Genomic DNA, 17,974 nt, shown 5'->3' with positions numbered 1-17,974 from the left:
CAGTTTAGTCCCAGTTTAGTCCCAGGTTTGCATCAAATTTAGATCTGCTTTAGTTTAGTCCCGGTTTGGTCCTGGTTTAGTCCCGGTTTGTATCAAATTTAGACCTGCTCATTCTAAATTTGTTGAAATCAAACAAATGAGTAAATTAAAGTTGACTACTAAACAAACCTCTGCGGTGTAAATACCTCTGGATTCTTTTGGGTCCGAACATGAAACCGGACTGTCCTGTGTTCTTGTTAAATGTCCAGTGTCTCACGTCTCTGCCTCCGCTCAGATTCTGTTTGTGTCTCTGACCCTGATGTCTCAACTCGGCTCAAAGCTCCAAACATTAATAATTGAAAGATTCGCCTTAAAACGCTGAGCCAGTGTCTGCAGGGAAAAGTACAACTAAGGCCTGGTCTGGACTGTGTGTAGACCGTGTGTAGACCGTGTAGACCGTGTGTAGACCGTGTGTAGACCGTGTGTAGACCGTGTGTGGACCGTGTGTGGACCGTGTGTGGACCGTGTGTGGACCGTGTGTGGACCGTGTGTGGACCGCGTGGGGGACCGCGTGGGGGACCGCGTGGGGGACCGCGTGGGGGACCGCGTGGGGGACCGCGTGGGGGACCGGGTTGGGACAGGGTTTGGGCAGAGTTTGCGCACAGTTTGGACATGGTTTGGACAGTGTTTTGACAGAGTTTGGACAGGATTTGCACAGAGTTGGGACAGGGTTAGGACAGGGTTAGGACAGGGTTAGGACAGGGTTTGGGCAGAGTTGGGAAAGATTTGGGACAGAGTTGGGACAGGATTTGCACAGAGTTAGGACAGAGTTGGGGCAGGGTTGGGACAGAATTTGGACAGGGTTGGGACAGAATTTGGACAGGGTTTGCAAAAAATTTGGACAGAGTTTGGACAGAGTTTAGACAGCGTTTGCACAGAGTTTGCACAGAGTTTGGACAGGGTTTGGACAGCGTTTGGACAGCGTTTGGACAGCGTTTGGACAGCGTTTGGACAGGTTCAGCCCTGGTTCAGACTAGACCTGTCACATTTGGAAGCACAATATTTCGTAACAAAGAAATACCACGATAAATGATAAAACTGAAATGACTTTATGCCACTGATACAAAAATAATAAAGTGACATAATCCCAGTTAAAAAACTTTAAACAGACAGAATCATTAAGAGGCCTGAGCTGCAACTAATAAATGACAGAGTGAAATAATAATTAGCCATAGAAGTGACTTTTTCAACTCTCTATGGCTAAAATCATAGTGTAAAATTACAAAAACAACCAAAATCTCCCCAATTTTGCAAATAAAAAGGACTCATGATAAATATTGAGACCCACAATATATTGATTCACCTTTCATATAAGTCAATATAGTAATCATTGTGACAGACCTGTTTCAGACCTGGTTCAGACCTGGTTCAGACCTGGTTCAGACCTGGTACTAAACCAAATATCAGCCAGATTTAAGTATACAGTTGAATAGTCCTGGCTTAGATACTAATTCTAGTTCAGAGCAAATTGTCCTGGTTCAGTCCTGGTTCAGTCCTGGTTCAGTCCTGGTTCAGTCCTGGTTCAGTCCTGGTTCAGTCCAGGTTCAGTCCAGGTTCAGTCCAGGTTCAGTCCAGGTTCAGACCTGTTTTAGTCCTAGTAAAGTCCTGTTTCTGCCCTGGTTTAGTCCTGGTTCAGCCCTGGTTCAGCCCTGGTTCAGCCCTGGTTCAGCCCTGGTTCAGCCCTGGTTCAGCCCTGGTTCAGCCCTGGTTCAGCCCTGGTTCAGCCCTGGTTCAGCCCTGGTTCAGCCCTGGTTCAGCCCTGGTTCAGCCCTGGTTCAGCCCTGGTTCAGCCCTGGTTTAGTCCTGTTGGAGTGCTTGTTCAGTCCTGTTTTAGTCCTGGTTCAGTCCTGGTTCAGTCCTGTTTTAGTCCTGTTTTAGTCCTGTTTTAGTCCTGTTTTAGTCCTGTTTTAGTCCTGTTTTAGTCCTGTTTTAGTCCTGTTTTAGTCCTGTTTTAGTCCTGTTTTAGTCCTGTTTTAGTCCTGTTTTAGTCCTGTTTTAGTCCTGGTTCAGTCCTGGTTCAGTCCTGGTTCAGTCCTGGTTCAGTCCAGGTTCAGTCCAGGTTCAGTCCAGGTTCAGTCCTGTTTTAGTCCTAGTAAAGTCCTGTTTCTGCCCTGGTTTAGTCCTGGTTCAGCCCTGGTTCAGCCCTGGTTCAGCCCTGGTTCAGCCCTGGTTCAGCCCTGGTTCAGCCCTGGTTCAGCCCTGGTTCAGCCCTGGTTTAGTCCTGTTGGAGTGCTTGTTCAGTCCTGTTTTAGTCCTGGTTCAGTCCTGGTTCAGTCCTGGTTCAGTCCTGGTTCAGTCCTGGTTCAGTCCTGGTTCAGTCCTGGTTTAGTCCTGGTTTAGTCCTGTTTCAGTGATTCTAAAAAGCAGGTCAATTACATAAAGACTCTTACCATCGTGTCGTAAGATCAGAGCAGTTGAAATCTCCTTAAACTGTAGTACTAGTAGTATTTGAGAGTAGTTAAACTGAAGTATTGTAGTACAGTACAGAGTTGTCCTGTAGTCGACAGAGAGAATCCTGTGATGTGTTCACTGTTCTCTGCATTTATAATTCTCTCTCAGGCTAAACCTCAGATTTAACCCTTCAGTCCCTGCTCCGCTCCTCCTGTTTTCACTGTTAAAAGTCTCAATTATTAATTTGTAGTGGATTTTATTTAAGCAGGAAAGTCCCTTTGATATTCAAATTTTCCACGGCAGTCTCATAAAAGTCATCAACAAACAAATCCACAGATAAAATAAACCAGAGAGTTATGAAAAGAGAGGAGCACCGTGATAAACAGTGAGGAGTCAATGGCATTTTCAGGTCTTAAAGTCAAAATTTATCATAAGATTTCAAATATGTTTAACTAGAACTAGTCCTGGTTTAGTCCTAATCTAGTCCCTGGTCTTGCCCTGCTTTAGTCCTGGTCTAGTCCTGGTCTAGTCCTGGTCTAGTCCTGGTCTAGTCCTGGTCTAGTCCTGGTCTAGTCCTGGTCTAGTCCTGGTCTAGTCCTGGTTTTGCACCGATCTGATACTGGTATTGGATATCCGCTTCCAAATATCGGTTCGATTTACTGGTTGTACATATAAATCTCTGTACACAGACTGGTCATATTTGGCCCAGAAAGTCTCGTGTTTGAACTTTTATCTACACAAAGTTGCTCTGTAGTTACATAAGATAAATAACAGCTGCATAACACATGGATCAGTGTTGCTTTATTAAAGAAAACTGCTTTCATATAGCAAATCAAATCTGCTATTGGAACTGAATAAACTAGATTAGTGCATCCGTAGTTTATCCCTGGTCCATCCCTGGTCCAGCCCTGGTCCAGCCCTGGCCCAGCCCTGGCCCAGCCCTGGTCCAGCCCTGGTCCAGCCCTGGTCCAGCCCTGGTCCAGCCCTGGTCCAGCCCTGGTCCAGCCCTGGTCCAGCCCTGGTCCAGCCCTGGTCCAGCCCTGGTCCAGCCCTGGTTTAGCTTGTTGTAGGTCATGCTCTATATTTGCATCCAGTGAAGTGGAAACAGCCTGCGGCCTCAGTCCTTTGCTTCTGTCTGATGTCTCAGTATTAGTACACACTTATATTCAAATACAACAAGATATTTATTTCCAAGTTCTGTGTCATTATATATAATTGGAAATAGATTGAGTGATTTTAATCCCATCAAGGAGCATTCACATCCAAGAGAGACTGATCTGAACTTTAAACTCACCCAAGAATCGGGAGGGCATTTCATACAAAATGTTTGTTACAGAATGATAAAGAGTGATGGGTCGATGGCATTTCCAGGATCAAAATGTATCATAAATATTCAAATGCATTAACTATAACTAAATACGAACATAAAGGATTCAGAGAGTGACAGTGGAGTCCAGTCCTGGTTTTAGCTCTGGTTTTAGCCCTGGTTTTAGCCCTGGTTTTAGCCCTGGTTTTAGCCCTGGTTTTAGCCCTGGGTTTAGCCCTGGGTTTAGCCCTGGGTTTAGCCCTGGGTTTAGCCCTGGGTTTAGCCCTGGGTTTAGCCCTGGGTTTAGCCCTGGGTTTAGCCCTGGGTTTAGCCCTGGGTTTAGCCCTGGGTTTAGCCCTGGGTTTAGCCCTGGGTTTAGCCCTGGGTTTAGCCCTGGGTTTAGCTCTGGTTTAGCTCTGGTTTAGCCCTGGTTTAGCTCTGGTTTAGTCCTGAAGAAACAGTGAACTTTGTGCCAGTCTCTGTTTCATGTGGGTAGACCCTATAATTACAAAGATATTAAACACAAACCAACCAGCAATTTCCACCGGAGACAGGACGGAGAGCTCTGCCTTGTCCTTCAGCGCTGGTTAAACTCTGGACAGTTTAAAATGTGATGTCACGTGCACCGCTCTATAACCATAACAATTATAGCTAAGTTTTAATCAGAGTTATTGATAAGTTTGCTGTTTATCTGTGGGAGGTTATATAACAGGGACACGTGCGAGGAGACTAAGAACACACAGGTCAAAGTCTAAGGACAGAGTTTAGGATCGACGAAAGATTTAGAGGTACATTTACTAAAGCACAAGTACAGGGCTTCAACTAAGTTTATTTCAGTAACCCACAAGTCAAATGATTATTTCTAGTGTACAATGAGACTTTGGAAATACATTTTGATCACAGATATCAGTTGTCCCCACTCCCTCTGCCACGTTTTGACCATAGGACATGTCTCTTCCTAATGATGTCTTCTTCCTGCAGAGTGTCCATTGAGCTCAGTCCTCGTTTCATTGTGGATAATGACACACTTTCACCAGCTTCAGCAGCAGTGTCACAAGGTATTTTGATTTTGTTCTTGGGTTGATCTGCACATTTCAGACCAAAGCTTGTTCATCTCGGGGACAGAACTCGTCTCCTTCTTGAGCGGTGTGATGCTGGACAGTCTCATGGTGTTTATTGTTGCATATAATTGTTTGAACAGATGAACGTGGAACCATGAGCATCTGGAAGCTACACCAGAGGATGAATCAGACGTGTTCAAGTCCGTAATTCTCTTCCCGACATCTTGGCTCATTTCTTTTGACTTTCCCACAAAGAAGCAGCGTGTTTCAGGTGTGTCTTCAGATACATCCACGGGTGTGTCTATAATTAACCGTCAATAAACCAATAAACTAAATCAAAAGCTTCCAAAGACGTGACATCATCATCTGGGTTTTCCCAAATTGTTCAGTCATAGTAATCTTCCTGTAAGTAAACTTCTGACTTTGAAGAAAGTAATGAAAAAATGTCTTTAAAAAATCCTTCTTTCATTATTCTGGCATTTAGCAAATATAATTTATTTTGCTAACCCTAATTGACCTAAATCAGGAAAAGTTCAGTCTAATTTCATGTCAGACAGAGAGAAGAAAAAGTGAATGTGTTTTTTTATATAGTGTTTGTAAACTTCTAGCCTCAACTGTAGAACAAAAACATAAAAAGGCTGTGAAACGAGTGGATTAAGGACAAACACTTCCTCTGGATTCTTAAAATTGTTAATACTAGAAAGCGTCCTTCAGATGATATAACTTGAGATGTATCTGTGCTGTCTGTAAACTTTCTATAAATGTGATATTTGCCCTGTAGTTACACAGGTACTTCTCTGTATATTTCTCTGTCTGACTGAAAGCATTGCATTATGGGAAAAATAAAAGCTGAGGTGATTCTGTTTGGAGAGAGGAGCCCATGAAGAGCCACATCTGTGGAGAGTAAAACTAAATCTCACTTTTATATTTTTAACATCCATTAACATTATGAGGACACGGTTATTCTTTCAATTATGAATTTAAATGTCTGCTTTTAAAGTCCAAGAGTTTCCAAATAGCTCATTTTTTTATGGGTTTAGATGCATTTAACGTGATATTTCTGGATTTTTGTGTTTAATTTAACTGTCCATTCATACAAAAGTTGAACCTGCACAAAGACGTTTACAGACAGTTTAGCACAAATCTGATGGACAGTAAAGGGGTTTGGGGTCACGATCGCACACACCTACAGAAAGAGAGAGCACTCGCTCCTCTGAACACTCGCTCCTCTGAACACTCGCTCCTCTGAACACTCGCTCCTCTGAACACTCGCTCCTCTGAACACTCGCTCCTCTGAACACTCGCTCCTCTGAACACTCGCTCCGCTGAACACTCGCTCCGCTGAACACTCGCTCCGCTGAACACTCGCTCCGCTGAACACTCGCTCCGCTGAACACTCGCTCCGCTGAACACTCGCTCCGCTGAACACTCGCTCCGCTGAACACTCGCTCCGCTGAACACTCGCTCCTCTGAACACTCGCTCCTCTGAACACTCGCTCCTCTGAACACTCGCTCCTCTGAACACTCGCTCCTCTGAACACTCGCTCCTCTGAACACTCGCTCCTCTGAACACTCGCTCCGCTGAACACTCGCTCCGCTGAACACTCGCTCCGCTGAACACTCGCACCGCTGAACACTCGCACCGCTGAACACTTTCTCCTGTGTCACATGAGCAGTTTATGCAAAAAGCCTCAGGGACAGAAAATATTTAAAATGACAAAACACCACAGTGAATCCAGTTTAACCAGAATCTAACAGCCAAAGAGTTCAACAGGAGCAGACGAGTGGGTCAGAGGTTCAGAGGAGCAGAGGAGAGGGTCAGAAGATACAAAAGAGGCAGGGGAGAGGGTCAGACGAGTTGAGGAGATGGTCAGAAGATAAAGAGGCAGAGGAGAGGGTGAGAGGAGGAGAGGAGAAGGTCAGAGGAGCAGAGGAAAGGGTCAGAGGAGCAGAGGAGAGGGTCAGAGGAGCAGAAAGGGTCAGAGGAGCTGAGGAGAGGGTCAGAGGAGCAAAGGAGAGGGTCAGAGGAGCAGAAGAGAGGCTAAGAGGAGCAAAGCAGAGAGGGTCAGAAGATACATAGGAGGCAGAGGAGACAGTCAGAGGAGCAGAATAGGGGGTCAGAAAATACAGAGGAGGCAGATGAGAGGAGGAGAGGAGAAGGTCAGAGGAGCAGAGGAAAGGGTCAGAGGAGCAGAGGAGAGGGCCAGAGGAGCAGAGGAGAGGGTCAGAGGAGCAGAGGAGAGGGTCAGAGGAGCAGAAAGGGTCAGAGGAGCAGAGGAGAGGGTCAGAGGAGCAGAGGAGAGGGTCAGAGGAGCAAAGCAGAGAGGGTCAGAAGATACATAGGAGGCAGAGGAGACAGTCAGAGGAGCAGAATAGGGGGTCAGAAAATACAGAGGAGGCAGATGAGAGGGTGAGAGGAAGAGAGGAGAAGGTCAGAGGAGCAGAGGAAAGGGTGACAAGATAAAGAGGAGAGGGTCAGAAGATGCAGAGGAAAGGATCAGAGCAGTAGAGGATGGTTAAAGGAGCAGAGGAGAGGGTAAAAGAAGAGGGTAAAGGGATGCAGATAATGCAGAGCAGAGGGTCAAAGGAGCAGAGGATGAAGAGGAAAGTGGCAGATGATGCAGAGGAGAGAGCCAGAAGAAAAAAAAAATTCTTTGTCCTACCCTTTTTATACAGTTCCTTTGTCACCAGTAAATATCCCGCTCCCTGAGGCCCATAGACTTGAATGGAAAAACAGAACAATGTGAGGTGAATGGTGCGGTCTAACAGCTGAAAGTTTAATGCATTACCCAGAACAGTGAGTTTAAAATACATGATTCTCTCTGTGGGAGTTTAGACTTCACACGGACAACCTTGGGCGGTTTAACTTTATGCAAAACATAAAAAGAGCCATGTTTGTGCTGGTTTTATGAGACGATATGAAAACGATATGGAAATGTTTCTCAGTAAAGACTTTCAAAGGCCCCATTTAGAAACATGCAAAATAAAAGGCTTAACATCTGTAGTGGAGATTGGCAGCATTTGTTATCAAAATAGTTAGGTAGCAGGTAAACTTGAAAACTACCACTTCATGACATCACAAGGTGGAACACAGCATTTTGAAGTTTGGAGATGAAGACAGACTAATAATAAACTGTTACTCAAACGTGTGAATGAAACAAAAACACAATTTCAGAGATGTTTTTGAAGAGTTAACAGCATTAAAACATGACTTTAAGCTCACAAGAGTCCTGTGGGGCGTGGCAGGGGGCGTGGCAGTGGGCCTCTGCACTTCAAATGTAAATGAGTTAAACATTTGATCTGCTTCGTTTCACTCACAATAGTCCAGCTAACACAGAAGAGTCTGAGGGTTGTAAACACTGAGAAAAAAATATATAACAAGGGTGGCAGGGTGGTTAGCCCCGTCTCCCCACATCCAGAAGGTTAAGGGTTCGATTTCCAGTGTTGAGTTTACATATACAATAATTCAAGAGTGTGTATTTCACTTCTATGGGGTATTAACTGCTTAAAATGTTTACTTTTTAATGTTATATTCACCCAAACCAACGTACTAACATGTTTTATGAGTTTCACTTTCATTATTGATGCTCTGAGTTCCCCCTCCTTTTGCTCACTCCTCCTTCAGAGCGCTATCACAACACAATCAGCTGAATCCCGCTAAAGAAACGACTGCACAGCACATCAGGTTTGTGGAGTGGCTGTGTACAAGGCTCAGGAGAGATCGATAAAGTACTCAAACATGCATGGATCTCTTCAGGCATGTTTGTGATGAGGGAACAACATTATAACATGGTAGAAAGCTCAAATAAATTAATTCTGCTGGGTACTCCAGACCAGGATTCTGGCTCAGACCTGGTCCACTTCCTTCTGACGTGATTGACAAATGCAGAAGGAAAGTTTAACGCACAAAACAGGAGATTACAGAAGCAAACAGAACATCCAAGTTAAATATTTTTTGCAAAGCCATATTTTTTACAAACTCATATGTCATGTTCATTCCTTTGTCAGGGCTCACACTCTCCTCATTTGTTTAGTGTAAAATCAACAGGAAATGTCTGACCATCTCTGTTTCCTGGACTCTGATTGGTCCAGGACTCTGCTCTGTGGTCAGTGAATACAAACTGCTTCACTCAAACACATTTTTATGACAAGACTGAATCCAACTGTTCCCAAATCGTGATGAAATCTCATAATGTTTTGCCAGACGGCTCTACACGGCTCCCACAATGCTTAGTGCAATCTGGCTTTTAAACTACAGCCAAACCAAAAACGTCCAGTTTTAACACGATTAAAAAGAGTTCATCACCAGATTTAACAGTGTAGACTCTATGGCTGCAGTCTGTCTCTGCAGTGAGCTCCAAACCAGGCCTAAACAAGGGATAAACAAGGGCTAAACCAGGGCTAAATCAGGATTAAACCAGGACTAAACTAGGGCTAAGCCAGAGCTAAACCAGGGCAAAACCAGGGCAAAACCAAGGGCTAAACGAGGGCTAAATCAGGACTAAACCAGGGGTAAATCAGTGCTAAATCAGGACTAAACTAGGGCTAAGCCAAGGATAAATCAAGACTAAATCAGAACTAAACCAGGACTAAACTCGGGCTAAGCCAGGGCTAAACCAGGGTTAAGCCAGGGCTACACAAGGGCTAAACGCAATCTAAACCAGGGCTAAACCAGGAGTGAACGCAGGACTAAACACAAGTTAAACCTGGGCTAAATCAGGACTAAACCAGGACTAAACTAGGGCTAAGCCAGAGTTAAACCAGGACTGAAGCAAGACAAAACCAATACTAAACCAGGGACTAAACCAGAACTGAACCAGGTCTAAACTCGCACTAAATAAGGACTGAACAAGGCCCCACCTCAGACTAAACCAGGACTTCCCTCATTATAACAAAACCATGCATTCATAGAACAGGCATGGGTAGTTTAAGTCCAGGTTTAATTCCGGGTTTTAAGTCCGGGTTGTAGTGTCACAGTTTCTGGCATCCTGTGTTGAGCCTGAGGAGTTTGTGGAGCTCTGGAGTCTTGTGCAGTGAGGAGTGTTTCCCTGGAGACAAAGTCCTATTCAGACTCTACACAGGGCCTGCTGTTTAACGGACTCGAGCTGAGACCTGGTTTAGACCTGGTTTAGACCTGGTTTAGACCTGGTTTAGACCTGGTTTAGACCTGGTTTAGACCTGGTTTAGACCTGGTTTAGACCTGGTTTAGACCTGGTTTAGACCTGGTTTAGACCTGGTTTAGACCTGGTTTAGACCTGGTTTAGACCTGGTTTAGACCTGGTTTAGACCTGGTTTAGACCTGGTTTAGACCTGGTTTAGACCTGGTTTAGACCCATTCCCAGTGTAGTTCATTCATAAGACTTGCTGCTTTTTAGACCCCAATAGGTTCTTGTCTAGACCTGGTTTAGTCTTGGTTTGGCCTTAACTTTTAAATGTCCAGAGCTGATTGGACAAAAGACTAAAACCTTATCTTTTAAGAATGTTTAAAAATGTCAACAGCTGAAGTTAAAACATGTGTGTCACTCTGAGGAGGAAGAGAAAGACCAAAATTCAGAAACACAAATGACAAGAATGAACTTGGAATGTGGAACAACAAGTTTAGACTACTGTGTGTCAGATGCCCTCCCATCCTCTTTAGTCCTAGTTTAATCTCTGTTTAAGGCCTGTTTTTAGTCCCCGGTTCAGTCCCCGGTTCAGTCCCCGGTTCAGTCCCCGGTTCAGTCCCCGGTTCAGTCCCCGGTTCAGTCCCCGGTTCAGTCCCCGGTTCAGTCCCCGGTTCAGTCCCCGGTTCAGTCCCCGGTTCAGTCCCCGGTTCAGTCCCCGGTTCAGTCCTGTGTCCTGTTTAGTCTTCAGGATAAATAATTGTTTTTCCAACAGCTGAAACTGTCTCGTTTTCTCCTTTATCTTGAAGCATCTTAAAGACACAGCCACACCCTGATGTCCATTAGACTGACAGAGGACTGTTATGTCATTCTCCGTGACTCAGAGCGTCACACCACCATAAAAACACTTAATCATGGACGAGGCAACACGAGACGGGGCCGGGAGATACGACAAAGGAATTATGATTGATGTGATCATCCTCTTTAGTGTTTAGTCACGATACTAACATTTCAAACTTGATAATCTGCATTAAATATTACTATTTTCTTTATATCTGTGTAATCCCTCAGTGTGCAGTAGGTTCATAGTGGTCCATGTGTGTTAACTAGTCTATGTGTCTTATACTTGTGAAAGATGCAGCTCAAGATCATTAATTTCTGTCCTGTGAATGGGCCTTTTTTAGTATCGACACCTGCTCTAACATTTCACACTAAGAAAGACTGTTTTTATTATCATCGTGGTATTGGAATATGTTGAGTATCATGTCTATTCCTTAATATCAAACTCGAAATGTCAGTATCGTGTCACTACAGTGAGTTTATATTGTTAGGCGGCGGCTACCAACTATTATTTTTAACTAGTCAGCAATTATTTTTTGATTATTGTCATTTATTTATATATATTTGAACTATATACAGGTAAACGTGTCCTTTCTGGAGACTTACAGGCTTTAGAATATTTAATAAAAAGAACAAATCATCATTATTTTTTCCGTTTTGATTTAATACCACTGTTATTGTGATTAAACTTTAGAATAGTCCAAATTAAGACTAAACTATTAAGGCGACACTGTGTAACTTTTCTGCTACTTGCTTGTCTGTTTATTTCTTTGCCTACAATGTACCACAGGATGACACTAAACTTCTATATCGCCATGGAGACAGACAGGAGATGACACCAAGTTACAGGTCATATCTGTGGAGAGTCTGGCCTCGCTCACAGTGTAAATACATGTGATTAAAGGTGTTTTTGATCAACAGAGTAGAATAAATGCACTTTGGGTATGTTTAATGTTATACTACGGAACATTCCAGGCCAAGTTTGAACATCTCCATGGTGACGGACCCCCCACTCAGAAAGTTACATAATGCACATTTAAAATATTGCACAGTTTTTAGTCCTGGTTTAGTCCTCGTTCAGTCCAGGTTCAGTCCAGGTTCAGTCCAGGTTCAGTCCAGGTTCAGTCCAGGTTCAGTCCTCATTCAGTCCAGGTTCAGTCCAGGTTCAGTCCAGGTTCAGTCCAGGTTCAGTCCAGGTTCAGTCCAGGTTCAGTCCAGGTTCAGTCCTCATTCAGTCCTCATTCAGTCCAGATTCAGTCCAGGTTCAGTCCAGGTTCAGTCCAGGTTCAGTCCAGGTTCAGTCCTCATTCAGTCCAGATTCAGTCCAGATTCAGTCCAGGTTTAGTCCAGGTTTAGTCCTCGTTCGGTACTCGTTTAGTCCTCGTTCGGTACTCGTTTAGTCCTCGTTCGGTACTCGTTTAGTCCTCGTTCGGTACTCGTTTAGTCCTCGTTCGGTCCAGATTTAGTCCAGGTTTAGTCCAGGTTTAGTCCTCATTCGGTCCAGGTTTGGTCCTCATTCGGTCCAGGTTTGGTCCTCATTCGGTCCAGGTTTGGTCAAGGTTTGGTCCTCGTTTGGTCCTGGTTTAGACCTGGTTTTGTCCTGATTTAGCCCTGAACTCATTCTTCAGTATAAATAATCGTCTTTCTCACATTTCAAACTGAAATTCTGAACTTTGACCTTGAAGAATCGAATACTTTAGCCGTCAATTAATCACGATTATTCCAATTAATCATTGCACCTTTATCCTCTTGATCGCTTTTATTACCACTCTATGAAAAACAAGAATAAAACAATATAAAACCCCCTTTGAGAGAAAAATAAAACAGGTCTGATTTTCCAAAGGCTTCTGTTACAACACGGTTCAAATACAAATGAATAAAACATCAGTGAAACTCTACCACGGACAATTACACCGGTGTGCTGCTCGTTCACCTGTCAATCCTGCACCTGGGGGCTCAAAATCCACTTTAAAATTAAGATAATGCGATTTAAACACCATTTTTTGATGTAAAAACAATAATTCCGCCTGATTTATGCATCGCTCAGTCTGACCTACACAGAGCATCAACTGAAACAACGACCTGCATCTTTACTGCACATTTTACAGAAAAATACAGGCTTTTTACACTCAAAGCTTATGTAAATGAAGAAATCAGATTATGTCCTGATTATATTTGTTACAGTACACGACAGAAATGGACTTAATCGTGTCATTGTGGTGTTTTTAGCTTTAGAACATCATAAACTCACCTGCCAAGTGCTAGCAACAGCAGCAGCATCCGAAACTAACCACGGAAATACGTCGTTTTTCAAGCATTTTTATCCAGTTTTCTTTTACTATAATAAAGTTACGGCACGTATCCAGGTGTCTGCCGTGTTAAAATGTCATTCCAGAGCGTTCAAAGATGTTAAAATCCAAAGAGAAGGTCCGCAGAGGAGACGGGAGGGCGCTCGGAGGACTTCGGGTATCTTCGGCTTTCTCCGGCGCTGCTCGGCTCTCGCTGCGGTTTCTCCTTGTTTCAGTCCGGTTTACGGCTAAAAAACTCGTTATTTCACGTATTTTTGTGGCTCCCGTGAGGTGAAGCAGTGAGCAAGGCGTGCGTCTTCCCAATACACACCGTTATCACCCCGGTACTGCTCGCTTTGGCCCGCTTCAGCCCGGTTTTGAAGCCCGGTTGTGTGGCGTGTCCGCGGGCCGCAAGCTGCTGCTGAATCATCCAGTGCACGAGCCCAGCTGACTGTCACGTGACCGCAGTAAACACCACGCGGGGCCGGAGGGAAGACGTCATCGTTCATACGCAATTAAAATCAAAATTAACTTGTTTTAATTAGCTGTTTTTTTGTTTTGTTTTTTGTTTGTTTTTTTTACTAAACACAAACATCAAATCTACAAAAGATTAAATCGTAGCTGTACACAACTAAACCAGCTTCTTGAAAAATAAATAAATAAATAAAAAATAATAATAAATAAATCAAATAAAAATGAAATAAAAAAATAAAATAAAATAAAATAAAAAATAAAAATAAATAAATACATTTAAAAAATAAAAATAAAAAACAAAATAAAATTATAGTGTTAGACAGAATCAGCAAAGGCGTATATGCATGCCATGATATTCAGTCACATATCTTACTGCTCTCATACATCTCATACATCAGAGGCCATCCTGAAGCCCCTAAAGTCTCTCTTCAAAAAACTTTGAAAACAATGGACAAAAAGCCTCTAGACTCTAGAGTATCACTATTGTAATATCTAAGTAATGAAGGGTATGTCAAGTAAGAAAGCTTCTGAGTTGCATTACAAATACATATATCAAAAATATGTAATGCATATTGATTGAATAAAGCTTCTTAGGGGCATCACATATACATATATATCTTTTGATACTGAAATCATGTAGGTTTTGAATATTGTCATGTAATCACCATTTTTATACTGAATTCATATATCCTTTGAATGTTGTATCTTTTTGAAGGTCGTCTAATAAGCACCATGTTTATACTAAAGTTTGAGCACTATGTCCTAACACTTAAACTATGTTAAAGGTAACATTGTGTGATATGAATTGTGGGAAACTGTTGGGGTTGTGTAGACACTCCTTTACAGGGACGGGGCAGTCGGATGAGACTCAAGGCCGAAAAAATAGACTGGTGCGGCCCGGAGAGGTGAACGAGGCCGGAAGGAGGAACCGGGGCATCAACCTGCTCAACATAATATTTGCATATTCATGTTGCATGTTACATTTTTATGTTACGGGGCCAGGGAAAGGTGCCTGCTGCACATACGAGGGATAGATCATTTGACCCCAGGTACTGTATTAGATTATAACTGTCAGGGGAATAAACTTTTGAGATTTGAACTGATCGAATTATTTTGATAAAACACACCTAACAGTAAGTATAATTTGAATTTGAATTTGAATTTTATTTGAGTATGTTCATAAATCATGTTATAATAATCATGTTATAATATTTTGGATCTTGAAAGTTATCAGGTATTTATGGATTCTTGCCTTATTTTTAAAGTTTTAAATGGACTTGCTCCTCCCCCATTAATGGATTTTATAAGTAAAAAAAACGACTGACCAATTAACACGAGAGCATTGACCAGAGGAGACTGTGACAAACAGAGACACATGAACCAAATTTAGCCAAACGGTGACGTCTATCAGAGGATCACAGTCATGGAACACACGACCTGCCCATGTCAGGAACTGTGGCTCCTTTTCAACCACTCTGAGAAAATAATCAAACATGCACACAGGGAGATTATCTTCTTCATGGGGCATCTTAAGCTCAGAGAATGGTCCATTGTGGTTCATTGTTGTCATGTCTATGTGCACTTTTGTCTCGTCTGTGTGTTTCTCTAAATGTTCTCTGTCTCTGACCTGCCTTAGGACAACAGATGTAAAGTAGCTATTGTGCTAATTCTGGCATATTTACATTGATGCTGTTTGTTGACATGTTGATTAATATGCACTGTCCTAATTTAAATAAATAAATACATAATTTTTATTTTTTTTTATTTGCAGTGATGTAGCTAAAACACCAAAATATTAGTTGTTGTTTGTTTTGTTTTTTTATTGTGTGGCACTAGGCTACTTGTATTAACATGCATTTCACTGCTTCAATAAAATTTGAAAAAGTGAACATTGCAGTGCATTGTGGGCGATTTCAAATGCTCCACCCAGGATTCACAGGTGCATCCTGGGTAAATGAGGTGACTGGAGGAGTTGTGGCTGAGGGCATGAGGGCTTTGGGGGAGCTCTGATGACGTGGATCCCTCTGAAGTGGTTCAGATGCAGAGGATCCTGCATTTGGGACACACCCGTTAACGGTGGGAACTCCAAAATTAGCCACCAAAAAGTTACATATTGCGGTTTTAATTGAAGGTGGTGAAAAAGAAAAAAGGTGGTGAAAAGCAAAAGAAATAGATGTGCAGATTACCGTGGTCCACTAGAGGGAAGAGTTTTATTATTTTGCTGGAGTTGAGCTTTACAGTAAGAAACATGCATCTGGGGTTTTCTGGTAATGAGGCTGTGTGTCAGATGCCCTCCCATCCTCCTGTCTCCCTGTAGTGTTTGACTGAGATGGGGCAGATCAAATGTCTCTAGTTAATGTGCAAATGTTGCGATGTGTCAGATGCCCTCCCACATGTCCCAGCGGGAAAATACAGAAGGAGAATGGACCATGTCGCTGATAGAAAAGATCAAGGAAATCCAAGACAGGACTAAACCAGGACTAAAACAGGATTGAACAGGACTAAACCAGGACTGAACCAGGAGTAAACCAGGACTAAACCAGAACTAAAACAGGACTGAAACAAGGACTAAACCAAGGACTAAATCAGGACTGAACAGGACTAAACCAGGAGTAAACCAGGACTAAATCAGGACTGAACCAAAGAATAAATCAGGACTAAAACAGGACTAAACCAGGACTAAACTATGACTAAATCAGGACTAAACTACAACTAAATCAGGACTCAACCAAGGACTAAACCGGGACTAAACCAAGGACTAAACCGGGACTAAACCAAGGACTAAACCGGGACTAAACCAAGGACTAAACCGGGACTAAACCAAGGACTAAACCGGGACTAAACCAGGACTAAACCAGAACTGAACAAGGACTAAACCAGGACTAAACCAGGAGTAAACCAGGACTAAACCAGAACTAAAACAGGACTGAACCAAGGACTAAACCAAGGACTTAATCAGGACTAAAGCAGGACTGAACAAGGACTAAACCAGGACTAAACTACTACTAAATCAGGACTAAATCAGGACAAAACCAGGACTAAACCGGGACTAAACCAGGACTGAACCAGGACTAAACCAGGACTGAACAAGGACTAAACCAGGACAAAACCAGGACTGAACCAGAGAAGGACACAGTTTGCTGTTGTGTTTCAGAGTAAATCTGTTCTATAGAGGCAGAAATGACGTCTTTGAAAATTGCTAAACCTCCAAAATGAAGAAACTTCCTCTGAATAGAAACCTGAACCACCACTACTTAACAGAACCACAACAACCACCGACCCGACCAGGTGAGAACTAAACCAGGACTAAACCAGGACTAAACCAGGACTAAACCAGGACTAAACCAGGACTAACCCAGGGCTTAACCAGGACTGAACCAGGACTAAACCAGGACTAAACCAGGACTAAACCAGGACTAAACCAGGACTGAACTAGGACTAAACCAGGACTAAACCAGGACTAAACCAGGACTAAACCAGGACTGAACTAGGACTGAACCAGGACTAAACCAGGACTAAACCAGGACTAAACCAGGACTAAACCAGGACTGAACCAAGACTAAACCAGGACTAAACCAGGACTAAACCAGGACTAAACCAGGACTAAACCAGGACTAACCCAGGGCTTAACCAGGACTGAACCAGGACTAAACCAGGACTAAACCAGGACTAAACCAGGACTAAACCAGGACTGAACTAGGACTAAACCAGGACTAAACCAGGACTAAACCAGGACTAAACCAGGACTGAACTAGGACTGAACCAGGACTAAACCAGGACTAAACCAGGACTAAACCAGGACTAAACCAGGACTGAACCAAGACTAAACCAGGACTAAACCAGGACTAAACCAGGACTAAACCAGGACTAAACCAGGACTAACCCAGGGCTTAACCAGGACTGAACCAGGACTAAACCAGGACTAAACCAGGACTAAACCAGGACTAAACCAGGACTGAACTAGGACTAAACCAGGACTAAACCAGGACTAAACCAGGACTAAACCAGGACTGAACTAGGACTGAACCAGGACTAAACCAGGACTAAACCAGGACTAAACCAGGACTAAACCAGGACTAAACCAGGACTGAACCAGGACTTACATTTAGTTGCTTAAAAGTGGAACTGTATTAAATGTGACCTCATTATTTTTGTATTTTGAATTACTGGAGTAAAACGGGAAGATGAAAAAAGGAACCACAGAACTTTTTACAGTTTTGACATCCTAGAAACCACAAATGTTTGTATTATATTATTTAAATGAGTTTAAGCTGTTTTCAGAGATATGTGTTTGTAATGTTGATTTGAGTGACCTTTGATCTAAAACTAGGACTAAACTAGGACTAAACTAGGATTAAACCGGGTCGAAGCCAGGACTAAGCAAAGACTAAACCAGGACTAACCAAGCCTAGACCAGGGACTAAACTAGGGACTGATCATCACACCAATCTTCTCTCTCTCTCTCTCTCTCTG

At 43.0% G+C, this 17,974-nt stretch overlaps 1 protein-coding gene across 7 annotated transcripts in view; it reads right to left on the bottom strand.

Annotated features, from left to right (window-relative positions):
• LOC117386929 (serine-rich coiled-coil domain-containing protein 2-like) overlaps window positions 1-13,472 on the bottom strand; it is a 38,392-nt gene extending 24,920 nt beyond the window's left edge. For 3 of the 7 annotated variants that reach the window (XM_055229569.1, XM_055229574.1, XM_055229573.1), the window contains exon 1: window positions 12,991-13,462. The gene's annotated coding sequence lies outside the window, so the exon portion shown is untranslated. Of the gene's footprint in view, window positions 1-2,429; window positions 2,535-7,460; window positions 7,513-12,990 lie in introns of those variants that run through there. The other 4 variants (XM_055229575.1, XM_033984303.2, XM_055229571.1 and 1 more) reach the window with 3 other exon arrangements.
• Between the last annotated feature and the right edge of the window lie 4,502 nt (window positions 13,473-17,974).

This window comes from Periophthalmus magnuspinnatus, chromosome 19, assembly GCF_009829125.3.
Source record: "Periophthalmus magnuspinnatus isolate fPerMag1 chromosome 19, fPerMag1.2.pri, whole genome shotgun sequence".
Classification (NCBI taxonomy): domain Eukaryota; kingdom Metazoa; phylum Chordata; class Actinopteri; order Gobiiformes; family Gobiidae; genus Periophthalmus; species Periophthalmus magnuspinnatus.
This window is presented reverse-complemented; position numbering and strand designations above follow the sequence as displayed.